This window comes from Apodemus sylvaticus, chromosome 14 (assembly GCF_947179515.1).
Source record: "Apodemus sylvaticus chromosome 14, mApoSyl1.1, whole genome shotgun sequence".
Classification (NCBI taxonomy): domain Eukaryota; kingdom Metazoa; phylum Chordata; class Mammalia; order Rodentia; family Muridae; genus Apodemus; species Apodemus sylvaticus.
The window spans coordinates 78,783,937-78,801,644 of NC_067485.1; the positions used below are offsets into that span (position 1 = coordinate 78,783,937).

Consider the following 17,708-nt stretch of genomic DNA (forward strand, 5'->3'; position numbering starts at 1 on the left):
CAATTCAGAAAGTGAAATATATTTTAAGCATCTCTGAGAGCGGTCAACAAGGGTCTCTTATCCTCCTTCCTGCTGAAACTATAACTTGGAAATAGAAAGGAGACCTAGCCTGGCCTGCCTGACTTCATGGTTTGGGGCCAGGAAGGGATATGGGGAGACCAGAGTATACCTGGGTCTCACTGTTACACACCATCTGGGTGACCGTCCCGATGATTTCAAACCCAGGGAGAAGAGCCTATTCCTCGGAAACCATGAAATGAACATCACTAGCATTCCCTTCTGGGTCAGAGCCAACAGCAATGGGTGTCTTGGGTCATATCTAAATTGTATGGGGAATTACCAGCCCCACACTCAGAAATCCGTAACCACAGAGCACTCTAAATGAAATGATAGAACAAGAATTTAGGTTTGCAGAGGCCAGAGTGTAGCTCAGTTGGCAGAGTGGCGGCCTAGTACGAGTGAGGCCGACTTTGATCCTCGGCGCATCTAACTGTGGTGCAGGCCTTCAGTTCCGTGTAGAGTCAGTCGGGAGGATCAGAAATCCAGAGCCATTTTTGGAATTCAAGTCCAGCCTGGGCTAAAGGAGGAGACTGTTTGAACAAAACAAAAGTAGAATTTAATTGTGCGGAAAGGTGACCCAAACTAGAAATGTCAGACACTGTACTTCCTGAACTCCACACAGAACCACATTTTTCTATAGCCACATAGGCCTGGGTTGAAACTGGGCTCTTGGCTGGATGACCTAAGAGCAGTCTCAAGCCACGTTTAGATCTGCGGGAGAGACTCCACTCCCAGAGCATCCGTGACGGATGCGGGGTTATTGAAGGTCGGTGGGAAAATGAAGAAGGTTCAGCGACAACTCGCCCAGGAAGCTTTATACCTCACATCTCTTTGGAAAGTCGGGTTGTACGTACCCGCAATTCCAGTACCGGGATGCCTGAAGCAGTGTGACTGGACCGGGGCTGACAGTTGGAACCTGCCTCAGAAATAAGTCTTCCTTTGTGCCGGCAGCTGCCCAGTTCCCAGCCCCCTGGAGTCTGCAGGGTTTCCTAAGCCATTTCCCAAGCCCACGAGACCTTCCAGCTCTGCGTATAGCAAACTAGCCAAGACCAGAAGCCAAACAAGGAACCAGCCTCATTTCGGGGAATCTGCCGTCCATCCTCCCGAGGTTTCCTTCACGGAATCATGGCTCCAGCCTCTGATTGTGTCTTTTTAGCACAAACTTCACGGAAGTAAACCTTGAAATTAATCAATCTCCGTGTCTTCCTCCCTTCAAACAACCATCTGAACATTTGGACTTTGTTTGCCGTTCTCTGTCCCTTCTGGGTTTGTGTATCTCCCTCACAGGAAGGGGAACCGCACCGAGACTGTCGAGTTAACAGAAGCCGGATCCTCCCCTTTCAGTGGTCGCATTTACTCACCTAAAAACTAAAATTCATTAATCACATAATCACACCCAGAACAAATAACTTCTGATTAAAGCCTTTCAAAACCTTTAATGTTGAACTAAGCCATGACTAGGTTTGTCCATGGGTGATTTTTGTCCCTGTGTGGGACATCACAGTGCATTTCCATAAATTAGGGAAGTTATGATGTCACTGGTTGGCATAAATTAAATAGACCACATAAGTTCCATACTGACTGAAATAGTATTATGTACCATATGACTTTTTTTTCTTATAAAATAAAAACTTGTTTAGCTTAATTTACTAGTTTGTCTTTGTTTCATACAGGGTCTCTTATAGCCCAGGCTGGTAGGCTGTTCTTGAACAAGTAGCCCAGGATGACCTTGAACTTCTGACCCTCCGGCCTCTTTCTCCCAGGGGCTGAAGTTGTAGGTGTGAGGTACTATGCCAGCTGGTTGAGCCGGTGCTAGGGAGCCACCCCGCCAAGCTTACACACCTTCAGCCCCCCCCCCCCCCTCCGGAATGCTTTAGAATCTTTAATTTTACCAAGTTCACATGTGTCTCCTATTTGGAGCTCAGGTGTTAGTCAGCTTTCCAGAACAGTAACAAAATAGCTTTAATCCGCTGTGCGGGAGGGAGGGAGGGGCGTTAGTGCTGTGCCTTCCTGAGTCCATGGTTGGCTGGTTGCTCTGGGTCCTGGGGCGAGGCAACGCGTCATGGTAGGAGCCCACGACAGAGGCTGCCCACCCAAGATTTCTTTTTGAAAGTTCTCTTCGGAAGCACTTTCAGAATCGTGATCCTGAAAGTTAAAATCCTTGACAAGGCTGTGAGAGAGCTTGAAAACAAAAATGTAACGACTTCCTAGTGGATTTTCCTGTCCCCTTCCACCTGAACAATGAAAGCTAGTTTTCTAGCGGTGGGGGTGGGGGTGGGGGTGGGGTGGTGGGTATACATTTGAAAACTTCCTTTTAGACATCTCCGTTGACCTTCTGGAAAAGTTGTCTTTGAATTACTTTCCTTGAATTATAAATCAAGGATAACCTATTCCCATAGTTCCAATACTTGAATCTATTTTATCTTTCCTTTTTTATTTTATTTATTTATTTACTTACTTTTGAGACAGGGTCTCAGGCCACCCAGGTTGGCCTTGAACCCTCCTGTGTAGCCAAGCCTGACATTAACTCTTAACCCTCCCTTGAAGGGACTCCGGCCAGCTTGAGCGCGGCGCGGTGAGCATGGCAGTGGTGGCCTTGCCTTTCTCCCTCTTCCCTCTGCCTTGCTAAAAATAAAATAAAATAAAAATCAAAAGACAAAAACAAACAAAAAACATCAGATTCCTAAAGCTAGCCACCACTGTCTATTGTTCTTCCTCTCAAGGCGGAGGAAGCTCCAGCAATCAGACGCTCCGTTTGGTTCACCTAATTAGCATGCCCAATAAAAACATACCACAGCAGCCCAGCCCCCCCCACACACACACACACATACATACACACACACACACAAAACCCCTTCTTTTTTCTCTCCTGCAAGGTCATTTGCTGTTGTTTTTCTGCCAGAGTCAGAAGGCAGCCACTTTAACTTTTCTTTCCTGGTTAATAAATGACCTCTCAGGTATTTGGGTGTGGGTTGTACCTAATCTGGGGTCTGAAAGGGAACCCCTGGTGTACAGCAGTCTCCTGCCTCCAGAGTGCTAAAATTACAGGTGTGAGCCCTCGCGCGATGGACCTGTAACCCGGGGCTTCCTGCATGCGGGGCCAGCACTCTTCCAACCCAGACCTTCTTCAACCCTTCTTCGAGGTCTCAAACCCTAGAGCAAAGCAGCCGCATCCCTTAGCTCCACACCACGGTTTCTACAAAAGGCCGTCCTCCTCACAGCTCTGACCCTGCAGTGAAGAAAAGCCTCACCCTCACAGGGCATGCCTCACCAGCCAGAGACAGCCAAGAAGGATGCGTCCCAAAAGCCCGTCTAGGGGCCCACAAGACTTTACTTCCACCCGCAAGTCCCACCTCTTTTTCTTTTTCTTCCCCTCCAACCGCCCCCCCCCCCCCAGCTCTGTGTAGCCCTGGCTGTCCTGGAACTCACTCTGTAGACTAGGCTGGCCTCGAACTCAGAGTTCCTCTGAGTTCTCCTGCCTCTGTCTCCCAAGAGCTGGGAGACATTCCAGCTCCAAACTATAACACACTATCATGATCTTAGCAAAGACTAGCCAAAGAAGACATTTATTAAAACATAATTAATGGGTAGGTGAGATAGCTCAGCTGTTAAGAGCACTGACTGCTCTTCCAAATGTCCTGAGTTCACATCCCAGCTCACAACCATCCATAATGAGATCTGAAGCCCTCTTCTGGAGTGTCTGAAGGCAGCTACAGTGTACTTACATATAAATATAAATAAATATTTTTAAAAACAACAACAACAACAACAACAACAATAATAATAAATAATAGACGAGGTTTGCAGCGCAGTGGTAGGGCACTTGTTGTATAATGCAAGCGGCCCTTGGTTCAATTGCCAGCACTGTAAAAGAAAAATCTTGGAGTTCAAAGTAAATTTTATGAAGTTACAGGTGTCTGAAGACGTGAGAAGACACTACTCCCTATAACTGGAGTTATAGACAGCCTTGAGCCGTCACGTGGAGCTGGAAATCAAACCAGGTCATCTGCAACAGAGACCAGTGCCCTTAGGATCTGAGCTTTTTTTTTTCCCCCCAAGACAGGGTTTCTCTGTGTAGCCCTGGCTGTCCTGGAACTCACTCTGTAGATCAGGCTGGCCTCGAACTCAGAAATCCACCTGTCTCTGCCTCCCAGACTGCTGGGATTACAGGTGTGCACCACCACTGCCCGACTTTGTTTTTTTAGCCCTGAGGTTTTTATGTGTTTGATTTTTTAGTGAGGGTCTCACTATATAGCCCTGGCTGTTGTGGAACTAGCTATGTAGACCAGGCTGGCGTCCACCTCACAAAGAGTAGCCCGCTATTGTGTTGCTGGGATTAAAAGCAATTGCCAGCCACCTTGCCCAGAAAATTTCTGGAGTTTTAAAGCAGCAACAAAGACTAGGGCTGCATTTCAGAGTTACAGCACTTACCTGTCAAATGCAAGGCTCTGTGTTCAGTTCTCAGCACCACCAAAAACAGGGCTGGGCTGGGGCTGGGGCTGGGACTGGAGGTGGGGCTGGAGGTGGGGCTGGGGTTGGAGGGTGGGGCTGGGGTGGGGCTCTGGGTGGGGCTGAGGGGAACAGAGTAGAGCACAGGTACACATCTATAATCCCAGCACTTGGGATAGTAGAACCTTGTCTCAAAAAATAAAAATAAAAGCAATAAGATTAGACAAAGCCCTTCTAGAGTGAGTACCGGACCTCACTCTACCGGTCCTCAACCTATAGGTCTCGACCCCTTTGGGAATGGAAGAATCTTTTCACAGAGGTTGCCTAAGACCTCTGGAAAACAGATATTTATGTTATGACTCATAACAATAGCAAGTTTACAGCTATGCTATTGCGGTTATTAAAATAATTTAATGGTTGAGGGTCACCACAACATGAGGAACTGTGTTAAAGGGTCGCAGTGTGAGGAAGGTTGAGCACCACTGTTCTAGAAGTTTCCTCCCTAGAGATTAAGTGTTTTTATTGATAACTACCCTCAGAGTCCCCTCTGAGTTGTTTGTCTTCACGTCACCTTGTGTCTTTTCCCACCATATAGACCCAGCATGTGCGCGTCCCAATAGCACAAAGATCTTCGCTTTGCTTTGTTCATCCCAACCATAAAATAAATTATCATTGACACTTCATAACTGCAACTTTGCTATTATTAGGAGGCTGTTTTCTGATGATCTTCGGCGACCCCAGTAAAAAGACGGTTTGAGTCGCCGAGGGGTCTCGACCGACAGGTTGAGAATCACTGCTGTGGACTGTCTTTTTCTGTAGTACTGTAACTTTGTTTATAAGCGGTGGACCAAGAGCAGAAGTCAGGGAGTTCTCCGAAGTTAAAGCAGCCCTGCGGCTCTCAGCAAGCCCTCTGGACTGATTCTCATAAACACTGGCGTTCGTTCATTCGCAGCTCTCGGCCTTATCTTCCGTGTTTGTCTCCTCTCCACCCTTCCCAGTTTCTTTCTGCTTTTACGTTTTTTTCCTTTCTTTCCTTGATAATTCCGCCATTCTTTCATTTCCGGGTTTGTTTGGTTGGTTTTTTTTTTTTTCACTTCATCTCCAAGAAAGACACAGCAGAAAAACTTTTAAACAACTCCTCCTGCCGGGTGGCAGTGGTAGTGCAGACCTTTAAGACGCACTTAGGAGGCAGAGACAGGGAGATCTCTGTGAGTTAGAGGCTAGCCTGGTCTACAAGGGAGTTCCCGGAGAGGCAGGGATACACAAAGAAACCCTGTCTTGGGGGGGGAAAAGTAAACTAAACAACCTGATCCCCAGAAAAAACCCACACCCCAAGGAAAAGCTTAGCAAGAACAAGAAGCTATTCTGTGAAGTATCATAAAATGCCTGGGTTTGTTTGCTTGTTTGTTTGTTTACCTAATCTGTTTTCTCTTTGTTTGAGACACATCTCATTATGTGGCCTTGGCTGGCCTGGCCTCCATGTGTAGACCAAGCTGGTCTCAAACTCCTAGAGATCCATCAGCCTCTGCCACCTGAGTGCTGAGAATACAGATGTGTGTCACCACACTGGATCTGACCTGCTTTCTTAAAGACAAGGGTGAGCTATATTACCTCCAACATGCAGCATTTAATATTATATACCTCAAAAAAACCACTTAAGATCAATGCACTCACAGTTAATTCAATATGAGACAAAAGAGAGAGAGGGGAAAGAAAAAATAGCAGAAAGGAAAAGTTTCCATCTTTATTCTCCAAGGATCAGGGAACTATCCCATTAGATCCTCTTCTGGATTTGGTTCAGAAAGAGGAGGGTAATAATACTCGCCTAATTAAGTAGCATGTAGATTAAAGTGCTTTGTAAACATTAATTAAAGATGCAGGGAGTTGGGTGAGGCCAATGTGTTATTAGAGAAAAAGTTTTCTTCCCTTTAATCAGGTACTTCTTCTTCCTGGGGAGGACCAAGGTATGATCTCAGGCCTGAGGAATTAGACTCAGCCCTGTCAGCTGCCCGTAACCCAATCATTTGTGTGGCTAGCCACTTCCTTCGCTTTCCATTAAATGGGAATAAACGCAAACATTCGAGGGTGACAGGCGGCATGGTCGCCATTCAAGCCACACCAAGCATTACAGTGAATAAAACCCATGCCGCTGGCTTTCTGGCCGAGAACTTTAGCTTCTGCCCGTTTGTGAAAGACTGCCACAACAATGAGCTATTGTTATTAGCTATTCGCATCACATAACCATCAACAGGATCAAAACTGGGCGTTTCTTCAGCCTTGTCTGCCTCGGTAGTCCCTCTCTGTAAGATGACCACAAGAAGCTGAGGGACCCGGCTGGCTCTGGAAATGGCTCATTGGGTTGAGACACTCAGCCCTGAGCCCCGAATTCTATCCCACCAGTTGGAAAGAGAGCACCAGGTCCCGAAGGCTGTCTGCTGACCTTTGTGAAGCAATTCCCCCCCCCCCCCGTCTCTCTCTCTCTCTCACACACACACACACACACACACACACGAATGAAGGAATGAAGAAATAGATGGATGAATGAATGAATGGACCAAAGGAAACCAAAATCCTCAAAAAAGCAAGAAGGATTCTGACATTTTTCAGGACAAAGGATAAATACTTAAGGAGCTAGCCATGTTTACCCCGATAAAAACTCTGTTCAATATACACATATGGGAACATCGAGTAAGTAACTCACACATGGGCAATGTGTGCAAGTTCATTAAAAATGGATAAAGCTGGGCGTGGTGCACACGCCTTTAATCTCAGCCTACAGATGAATCTCTCTGAACTGGAGGCCAGCCTAGTCTACACAGTGAGCCCTAGGCCAGCCAAGGCTACATAATGAGATCCCTCTTCAAAAAAAAAAAAAAAACAAAAACAAAGGCTTAACCCCACAGCCCCACAAACATTGTCTAAAGGAATTAAACAAAATAATGTATGTTGTGTGTCTTGTTTGAAAGTATAAGTATTTATAAATAGCAGTCATTATTATTAAGTGAAAATAATCTCTTCAGGATATTGTTGTTGGATGCCTTTAATCCCAAAAGTCAGCAGGCTGAGGCAGGAGGATCATGAACTTGAAGCCATCCTACATAATGAAATTCTACTTCAAAACAAAACAAAAACACCAACGAAACTCTCAAAGTTGGTGGCAGAGTTGCTGGAGAAGTCCCTTCTTATTCAGGACTTCAAAAGCACATCCATATTACGATTGCGCATAGCTCATGCTCAACTCAGTCTCACAAGCAGACAGAGGAGACCTGAAAGGCACAGACGAGGGCCTTGGGCGCTGGCCCTTTAAGTATCGCGGGGGCGCGCAGACTACCTCTGGAGTCCCGTCGCCGGGAGCGCGCGGCAGAGGTGTAAAGAGTGTTGGCGGCGGAGCGCGCACGGCCGAGAACGCGCGGCGGGGGGAGGTGCTGTGCGCCCTGGGGAGCGCGCACGGCCGAGAGCGCGCGGCGGGGAGGTGCTGTGCGCCCTGGGGAGCGCGCGCCGGGCAGCCCGGGACGATCAGCGTGCGTGCGTGCACGACTTGCTGGCCCGAGGACGGCGTGAGCCCTGCGGCTCTCAGTCTGCGTGGATACCTGCGACCCGCGGAGGGGACTTGGCTCGGTGAGTTCCGCCCTACTGAGCGATGATAGGCCGGGTGGGGGCACGGGGCGCGGCAGCAGCTGTCGGGATCGTCCAGGCGCCGGGTCTGGGTCTCGGAAATTGGGGAAGTCCTTTGCGCACAGCTGGGGCTCTGTCGTCGCCGAGGTCAGTGCCACCGGATGGCCTCCATCCCGGGGCTCCGGGGGTTACGACGCGTGGCTTTTCTCCTCGGGGTTTTCCCGAGAGCGAACGCTCAGTGGCTCGTGGCGTGTTGTCTGAGTTGAGTCCAGGACTCTCAGGCTTTGGTCCCTTACCTTTCCTGAAGCCAACTGCACGAGGGGACCGTGTCCCAAGCGGGGCTGAAACCCGGAGATGGCCAGAGCCACCTGTTAAACCGGGATCCTGCGCGAATCTTTCCGCAGGTTTTCCGTGCCTGCACCGGTTCCCCGCAGGTAACTGAAACGCGCGGGGATGTTTGTGTGGGTCTGCCGGCTGACCTGGAACGGTAGGGTTAGAAAGAACGAATATGTGGCTAATGGGACAGGGTTTAACAAAAGGCAGTCAAATAAACTGCAGCGTTTCCCCAAGACGGAAAGTTTCTCAGCATTGTTTTAGGGATTCTAAATTTAAGCAACTAACTCCCCCCCACCCCACCCGCGCGCGCGCGCGCACTTAACCGCAGGACAACTTTTAACTCTTTACCTGAATTTATTTGGTGCAAAGTAGAAAGTGAAGGGGTGTGTGTGTGTGTGTGTGTGTGTATGGTTTCTCCCTAAACGGAGTAAAACTTTCAAGTCCTGCTGTGGGAAGACGCCTTCTGGCTCCAGTTTTAATAGCGAAAACAACAACAAAAAGCTTTGTCCCAGAACGATCTAGAAATACCAAACCAGGTATTCAGTGTAAACTCGGGGAAAGTACTTGCAGGACAGACTTTTATGAAAAATAATTTTCCGTGAGGTGCTCCAGTGTGTGCTAAAACTTTGCCCTCATATTCCATGCCTGAATGTTCCAGATTGTTTTTCTAGGTGGAGGAGCTACTTTCGTTGGTGCGGCCAATGTGGAAATACAAACAAATGCCCTATTTACTTGGGGTTGGGTGGGAAGGGTGGAAGTCGGCTAAGACCTTTCTTGCCAGGCTTCACGGTGTATGTATGGAATCTTCTGTATTTTCTTGCCCAGACTCGTAATAGCCTTTTTTTTTTTTCAGTGACTGGATTGGTTCCTTCTAACAGTGCCTCCTATGAACTTCTCCTGGAAAATTTTGGATGCTGATAATTTAAAAGGATTTTTCTCCTCTCATAGAAAACAGAAATTTGAAATTAGAATAAGTGGCAGTTAGAAAGATGAGCTGTGCTTTGGAAACTAAAGAGCCTTGTGCTTCTTCATCGCAGAGGGATTGGCCTGTTGTAATGCAGGCTTGCTGTGGCCCTCGACTCCATCCTTACCCTTGTGGTCCCTTTGGCCAGCTCAGTGTGCTGAGCCCTGACTTGCCAATGCACAAGCAGAGTTGCTTAATACGAGCCGTATGGTCCAAACTGATTAAACCCAGATCTGGTAATCCTGCCATCGTCATCAGAGGCTGATGAGACACCTGGCCGAGGCTCCGAGGTTCTCAGACACCTCAGGAGCCTACAGTTGGCACCTGTGTTGATCTGAAGATCAGCTCAGGTAACTGCTTCCTTCAGGCCTTGAAACCTGAAGGGAGGGGCGTGGACGGCCTGGGCCCAGCACAGGGAATCCTCTGGAACACTAAGTTCGAGTGTATCTTATCTGAGCTGTTATGGGATGGGTGCCAGTGGCAGCGAGGTCATTTGGTAGGTGCCGGGGAATCCTAGGAGCATCACAGAACTTGAGTGCTTTGGCCAAAGGCCGCATGTTTCCTTTGCTCTTCTTGGGGGTTCAGTGATGGCTTCCTCACAGGGGTCCTACAGAGGTGGTTCTCTGTCCAGTCTCTGGATGCCTCAGAAGGCTGGGATGGCCTTCCCTTCCTGTGACATCCCTGATAATAGCCTGTCTGTGTGAGCCACAGCGAAGTGTCTCCTCTCAGTAAAGCTGTTGCTTCCTCCCAGGGTTAACAGCACCAGTCTAGAAATTCAAGAGAATTTAGCGAAAGCCAGAGCTGTCCTGATGGTCTGTACAGCCTAACACCCTGCCTTTCTGGAGCAGAATCTGCTAGGTCTTTATGAATGCGTATCGCCAGGCTAGATACCTTAGCACTGGGAGAACCTGATTCTCGTCCATCACGCCCTCCCACCCCTGTCAAGTTCTCATTTAGCTGAGGCTGGTCTTGAACCTGATGCCTGGCAGAGGATCTTGAATTTCCAGGCCACCTATCTCTACCTCCCAAGTGCTGGAATGATTCTCATTAAGAGAAAAAGTATATTTGTGTATATACATGTGTGCACATATGTGTACACATATATGTTCATGTGCTACAGTGCTCATATAAAGGTCAAAGGACAATTTATACAGATGGGTTCTCTTTTTCCACCATTGAGCCTCTGGTCTAGAACTCAGGTTGTCACGTTTAGTGGGAAGCACCTCTGCCCACTGAACCATTTCACCTGTCCAATTATCATTTTTAACATAGTAAAATATAAAGTACATAGTTACATACATCTTAAAGTCTATTAAAACGCAACGCTAAGTATATTGATAGTGGCGTGTAACCATCACACCTGTCTGGTTCTAGAACTTTCCCATCACCCCTCCCCATTAAACACTTTACCCCTCCCCACCCCTCCCCCGCCCCCCGTGGGAATGAATACCATTCATTAGTGGCCCCGGAGGCCACTAATCTGCTTTCTGTTTCTCAGTTTGCCAATTCTCATACAGAAGGAATCTTAAAAATATTTGGCTTTTGTGGTTTCAAGATTCGTCAGCAGCATATTGGTCCTTTATCCTCCCTTTTTTTTTCTTTTTTGAACACACTGTTCCGTCACACGTATAGGGCCACGTGTTACTTGTGAAGCTCATCCGAAAGGTATGAAGTAGTATCTCATGCTGGTTTTGATTTGCAGTTTGCTAATGACTAACAGTGTTGAGAACTGTGCTAGCTGGCAGGACGTGTGTGTGTGTGTGTGTGTGTGCGCGCGAGAGAGAGAGGGAGATGGAGAGAGAGAAAATGCATATAAGAGGTCTGGGACGGGGGCAGTGTCTAGTGTCTTCCACAGTCATTTTCTTTTCTTCCTCCTTATTGCTTGAGGTGCTCTCTCTCTCTCTCTCTCTCTCTCTGAGCCCACGTGTCTCTCTCTTTCTCGCTCTCTCTCTCTCACTCTCTCACACACTGAGCCCATGTCTTTCTCACTGAGCCCGCATCTCTCTCTCTCTCTCACTGATCCTACATGTCTCTCTCTTTCTCTCTCTCTCGCTCTCTCTCTCTCTCACTCTCTCACACACTGAGCCCATGTCTCTCTTTCACTGAGCCCGCGTCTCTCTCTCTCTCTCACTGATCCTACATGTCTCTCTCTTTCTCTCTCACTCTCTCACACACTGAGCCCATGTCTCTCTTTCACTGAGCCTGCGTCTCTCTCTCTCTCTCTCTCTCTCTCTCTGAGCCCGTGCAGGCTGGCTTGCCCACTGAGCTCCAGACCGCACCTGTGTCTTCCTCCCGCGCCCCTCCTGCTGTGGTTACAGATGTGTGCCGATGTGGCCAGCTTTTCCATGGATGCTGGGTGTGAAGAACTCAGGTCTTCATGCTTGGCAGACACTTTTCTACCTGCGCCTCCTTCCCGGTCCCTGTCCGCAGTTGCTCCCGGCTGGCCGGCCACAGCCGGACACTCTTACTTGCATTCCGCAAGGAGTAAAGATAGTATGAAACTGAGAGGGGGCGCATTCCTGTGGCTTTCCTTTCAGCATATTGTCTTAATTGCTCTGTTGTTATTGATCTCTTCCTGCGCCTACTTTATTTATAAGTTGAACTCTATCCTTGAATAGCTGCGCACACAGGAAAAACCTTTTCTGTGGGGTTCAGTGTGCTACTCTGTAACGTGCATTTGCTGAGGCTCTTGGAGAGTGACCTCATCCGATGCCAAATACATCTTTATTTATTGCTTTTATTTTGCTTTATTTATGTGTGTGGGAGGAAGGCGTGCATTCGTTGCCACGATGAACACACAGAAGTCAAAGGGCAGCTTTGGGAGTCTGTTCTTTGCTCCCACTGTGAGCTCCGAGGATTGAACTCGGGTGGTTAGGCTTGCTGTGTGAGCGCTTTGACAGCTGTTCAGCCATCTTTCTTTACATCGTTAGAGAAGGTCTCTCCTTCGTTCCTTTCGCATTCCTGTGAGCCAGACACCTGAGAGGGCAACACAGAGGTGGCATGGTTAGTTTGGTGCCAGCAGAGTCTGTCGGAGGTGGACAGGAAGCAGAGAAGGAAAAAGAACAAAGGGTAGGAAGGGACCTGGGACAAGATACCCACAAGAACCTACCCCTAGTGACCTGCTTCCTTCAGCCACACCACCTCATGGTCACAGAAACCCCCCAGATAGCCTCACCTGCTGGGGACAAAGCTCCCAACCCCAGAGCCCTTGCAGGGACACTCAAGGCCTGGGCAAACTGTGCTTCTGTTTTGTTTTGGCTTTTTTACGTCACCAAAACCGTGCATGGGACTGCAGTCTGCGATTGGGTTCTCTTTCAGCCCTTTGTTCTGTTCTGGGCTGTTTTGTTTTTCCACTTTCTCTTTGAGACTGCTTCTCTTTCTCAGGGGCCAGTTGTCTGACTCGCGCTGTGAAATACTTAATCTTCTGCCTGTCTTAGTTACCTGAAACCCTGGCGTGTTCATCTGTTTCTTCTATAGTTTTTTTGGTTTTTTGTTTGTTTGTTTTTAAGATTTATTTATTTAGTTCATGTATGTGAGAACACTGTCGCTGTCGTCAGACACACCAGAAGAGGGCATCGGTTCTCTGTTACAGATGGTTGTGAGCCACCATGTGCTTGCTGGGATTTGAACTCAGGACCTTCAGAAGAGCAGTCAGTGCTCTTAACCACTGAGCCACCTCTCCAGCCCTCTTCTGTAGTTTTTGTAGACGGTTCTGTCATGGGCCAAGGAAGTAGTCACTCGGCAGACAGACAGATATGCACAGATTACAAATCTTTATTTTATCTGTGCGTTTGCTTGAGACAAGATTTCTCGGTGTAGCCGAGTCTTGGCAGTCCTGGACTTGCTTTGTAGACGGGCTGGCCTGGAACTCACAGAGATCCACCTGCCTCTGCGTCCCAATGGCTGGGATTAAAGGCATGGGCTACCATGCCAGGTTACAAATGTATTATTTCTAAAGTAGCCAGGCAGGGAGAGAGAAAGAGTCATATTCCACTGGGAGATCCTCAGGGGATCCTCAACTTGGGTTCCATCACCGATGGCCATGTTACCCTGAGGCTCCCCATTTGGATCTTTGGTAACTGGGTTTTCTGTTCTGTAGTTTGGGACAGGAATGTGACCTCTCGGGGCCTCTGTAGACCTTGAGGTGCAAAACTCTAGATTATTAGTTCTCTACTGCTTCCTTTTACACACTCAGTTCTCCACAGATGCTTGAAATAGTTAATTTGTGCATGTTGATTATAAGCTGGGATGGGGGTCGCATTTAGCCCCCAAGAGTGTCCCTTTGCTGCCTTCTGAAATGGGATGTTGGTAGTTTTAGTAAGGCTTCAGAGGACTGAGCGTCTGCGTGAATCCTTAGGTTCTTCTTACATGGGCTGGGTGTGCAGCAGTCCGCAGAGTGCTGGGCTCGCCTCCAGCACTGCATGCACTGGTTATAGTGGGGGAAGCCTGTGAGCTCAATGCTGTGGAAGTAGAGGCAATCAAGTCAGAAGTTCAAGGCCATCTTCAGCTACATAAGGAGACCAAGGCCAGCCTTGGCTACATAAGACTGTCCAAAAACAACAACAACAAAGTCCTCTCTCTCATGCTCAGCACATTGGGAATTGTTCTAGAAATTTCTATTAAAGAAAATAAGAAGCTGTGCATTGGTGGTATGCCCTTAATCTCAGCACTCAGGAGGCAGAGGCATTCAGATTTCTGTGAGTTCAAGGCCAGCCTGGTCTACGAATCGAGTTTCAGGACAGCCAGGACACAGAGAAACCCTGTCTGAGATAAAGAAAGAAAGACAGATAGACAGACAGACTTGCTATCAGTATGGACTGATAACAAAAACTCCCACAAATCTTTGCAGGACCAAGGGGAGAGTGAAGAAGAGTGGGAACACATGGCTAACCTGGGAGAGTTGTGCTGTGATCTCGCATGGAGTCCAGCCTTTGCCTTGGTCACTAGCCACACAGGGCCCAAGAGTATGGCTGTCATAGTAGATGCTGCTTCCCTGTGGAGTGGACTTTTCCACAGAGCGCTCCACAGTGAGGAAGGGCGGGCAGAAGTATGGAGATGTGAAGATGCAGTGCTCCGAGCCAGCGGGCTCCTGACAGACATCCAGGAGAATTCTTGGTGCAAAAGCCTTTCAAAATACTGTGCGGAAGGTAGACAGCCAAGAGCAGCCCGGGACCTGCTGAGTCCCCATAGCCTTGAACTTGCCAACTCCTGTTTGGTGTAATTGTCCTCCAAGTATCAGAGGGAATACCGAACAATCTCTTCAGGCCAGCAGTGTTTGCTCTGTGCAAGTCAGGAATCTTTAATCTGTATGTGAGGTAGGTGGGTCGACCCCTCCCCCCAAAACTGCCCCTCCACCACCCTGTTGACTCCTATTCTGATTTTAGAGATACTTTCTGTGGAAAAGCTGTTGAAGTCAACAAATAATTATACCATACTGGGCGTCCAGGGTGGTGGCGGACCCCTGTCATCCCAGTACTGGGAAGGCTGAGTCAAGAGGATCAAAAAACAAACAAACAAATAAATCAAAAAAAGAAAAACAAAACAAAACAAACCCTACTTAAATCAGAACTTGATTACTGCAGTATTTTTACAGAATTAACTACCAACCCAGTTGGTAAAAGAGCATTTTTGTCGATCGCTGGGGATGACTGATTCTCAGCTGTGCTTAACCTGCATCTGGCAACCAACCAACCATCTCTGACTGGACCACTTACCCAACCTTCCCTTTTTCAGCCCCAGCAAGAATTTAGCCAGTGACTTTGAAAAATCTCAGAAAAACACACAGCGGCGGCGTAAGGTCTCCACTGTAGCTCAGTGGTGGAGACTTGCCTGGCCTGCTCAGTACTTTATTCCGCAGGGAAAGAAAACGCAGTGAGAAGCCGGAGTTGTGCATTTAAGTCTGTGTTTCTTGGCTCGTCTCTCCCGGGGATGTTGAGTTGCATGTTCATTTCCCAAAATGGTTGATTTCAGGTTACAAGCCGGACTGCGCAGCGGCCAGCTGACCCTTTCATTATTTGAGTAATTATCAAAGTCTACTCTTGAAGTACTTGAAGGTGCCCTGGTTTTCCTGGACAGACTGATAGGCAATCCTTCAATTCTGAAATAGCAACGGCTGAAGTGTGGATTGGAGTCATCCAGTGTTTTCAACAAACACCGATGGTCCTGCTGCGTAACAAGGAACTAAGAGCCCCTTGTGTAAAGTGGGGCTGGGAACTGTGCTCACGGACCAACAGGTCAGTGAGTGCTTCAGGAAGTTGTCAACGGAGTGCCCTGGCTGTGTGCAGAGAGTCTAGGAAGGAGGAGGAACCTGTGTGTACAGCCCTAGGGAGAGACCTTATTCCCTTCTCTGATGAAAGCTAGCAAAGAAGTTATGTTGAGGTGCAATTAAAAAGTCTATGCTGGAGCTGAGGATACTTAATAGGCGACCGTGCAAAGCCCTGGGTTCTACCCCCCAGCAATGCATAAAGAATTAGGAAAAGCCAGGCCCTGCAGGAGGCCGCCTGGGAGCTTTTCCTGTGGTTCTGAGTCAGATCTGTGCGTTCGAGATAAGGTGGTGTGAAGCGGACCCCACCGCGGCCCGTCTAACCAGGCGTCATGGATACTCCAGTAAACAACTCCACTGTTGAAAACTTCAAGTGAGAGTTTTAAGCTTCGCCCTGGGAACAAAAGGCTTTGTAAAACAAGAAGGTGTAATTATTTGCTTCTGAGTTACAGGGATGATGGTCCTCTCTCTGCATGCCGGCCGCACGTAGTGGGTGCTCGGTAGGATTTTCGGAATAAAGCTCACAAAATTCTTTCTCAAAAGATTAGCGTAATCTGGGTTTTCTTCTGTTTTTCTAACCTTTCCCCTGATATCTAGAAAGAAAATAGGCTTTTTGTAGTTTTCGTTTGTTTTCGGGGGGGGGGGGGGGTTGTTTAGTTTGAGACACAGTCTCTATTGCTCTGGCTGTCCTTGAACTCGTTACATAGACCAGGTTGGCCTTGAACTCACAGATATCTGCCTGCCTCTGAGTGCTGGGATTAAGCCACACCCAGCTAAAATAGATACCTATAATGTCAGTTTTTAAATAAGAATTGAGAGAAAACTCAAAATGCCTGTCTGGGCAAAGACTCCATTGTATTACGTTTCCAAGACAGAGTTTGCCCCTGCTAACTAGGCTGTCCTAGGTGAGACTTTTCATTATTAGGAACATTGATTTTTGCCTCGTACTCAGAGATGGTGAGAAGAGACCTCCACCCCTGGGCTGCCCCTCGGCCTGCAGGCTCCCTGTCAACCTGTTTGCCTAGTGTAAGCCATTGGTCACTTTTCTTCAATGTGACTTTCACTCCAGGTTTACCTCCTATTAGTAATTGAAAGTATTAACAACAGAGAGCCTTTGAAATTATTATTGCTTTTCTACATTGCTCTCAAAGAGTTTTCCTAAAAAAAAAAAAAAAAAAAAAAAAAAAAAACCAGAAATGTAAATGAAAGCACACCTGTGTTTTCAAAGATCAAATTAACAGTTATCTTGCAGCCGGGCGGCGGTGGTGGTGGTCGGGCACACCTGTAATCCCAGCACTCTGGGGGCAGAGGCAGTCAGATTTCTGAGTTCCAGGCCAGCCTGGTCTACAGAGTGAGTTCTAGGACAGCCAGGTATACAGAGAAACCCTGTCTCGAAAAAAACAAATCCAAAACACCAAAAAAAACAAAACAAAACAAAAAAAAAACCACAAAAAAAAACCAAAACAAACAAAAAAACAGTCATCTTGCCTCTCACCGAGTGTCTATTAGGATTTGAGGTTTTTCCTTCTTACGTAAAACGTGTCTGAAATTCAGATAATACTGCCTGGCCTAGTGGCACAGGTCTCAGATCCCAGCTGCTTGGGACGCTGAGGGAGGAAGGTCCCAAGTTCAAGGCCTACCTGGGCTACAGAGTGAATTCAAGGCCAGCCAGGCAGTGTAGACCAGTCTCAGAACTAACACATTCTTTAAAAGCCTGCTGCTGTGGCTCAGGGCGCGGAATAGCAGTGCGCTTATCCTGGATGCTTTGGGGAGGGATGCTACGGGGGACCCTGTGTAAGGGTGAGGTAAAGGTTGAAGTGTAGTGTGTGTGCACGTGTGTGTGTGTGTGTGTGTGTGTGTGTGTGTGTGTGTATGTATGCGCGCGCGCTCACACACGTCTGCAACAACCTTGGGTCCAGTTGTCAGCCCTGAAGCAAACAGCAACTTGTCTTCATGTAGTAAGCCCTGGCCTTGAACATCTCCTGCTCCAGCCTTCTCTTTGGAGGGCCAAGCTGGAAGAGT

General features: G+C 47.9%; 1 protein-coding gene across 3 annotated transcripts in view; it reads left to right on the forward strand.

Annotated features, from left to right (window-relative positions):
* The first annotated feature begins 7,887 nt into the window (after positions 1-7,887).
* Proser2 (proline and serine rich 2) overlaps positions 7,888-17,708 on the forward strand; it is a 32,850-nt gene continuing 23,029 nt past the window's right edge. The window contains exon 1 of one of the 3 annotated variants that reach the window (XM_052157749.1): positions 7,888-8,127. The gene's annotated coding sequence lies outside the window, so the exon portion shown is untranslated. Of the gene's footprint in view, positions 8,128-8,210; positions 8,559-17,708 lie in introns of those variants that run through there. The other 2 variants (XM_052157747.1, XM_052157748.1) reach the window with 2 other exon arrangements.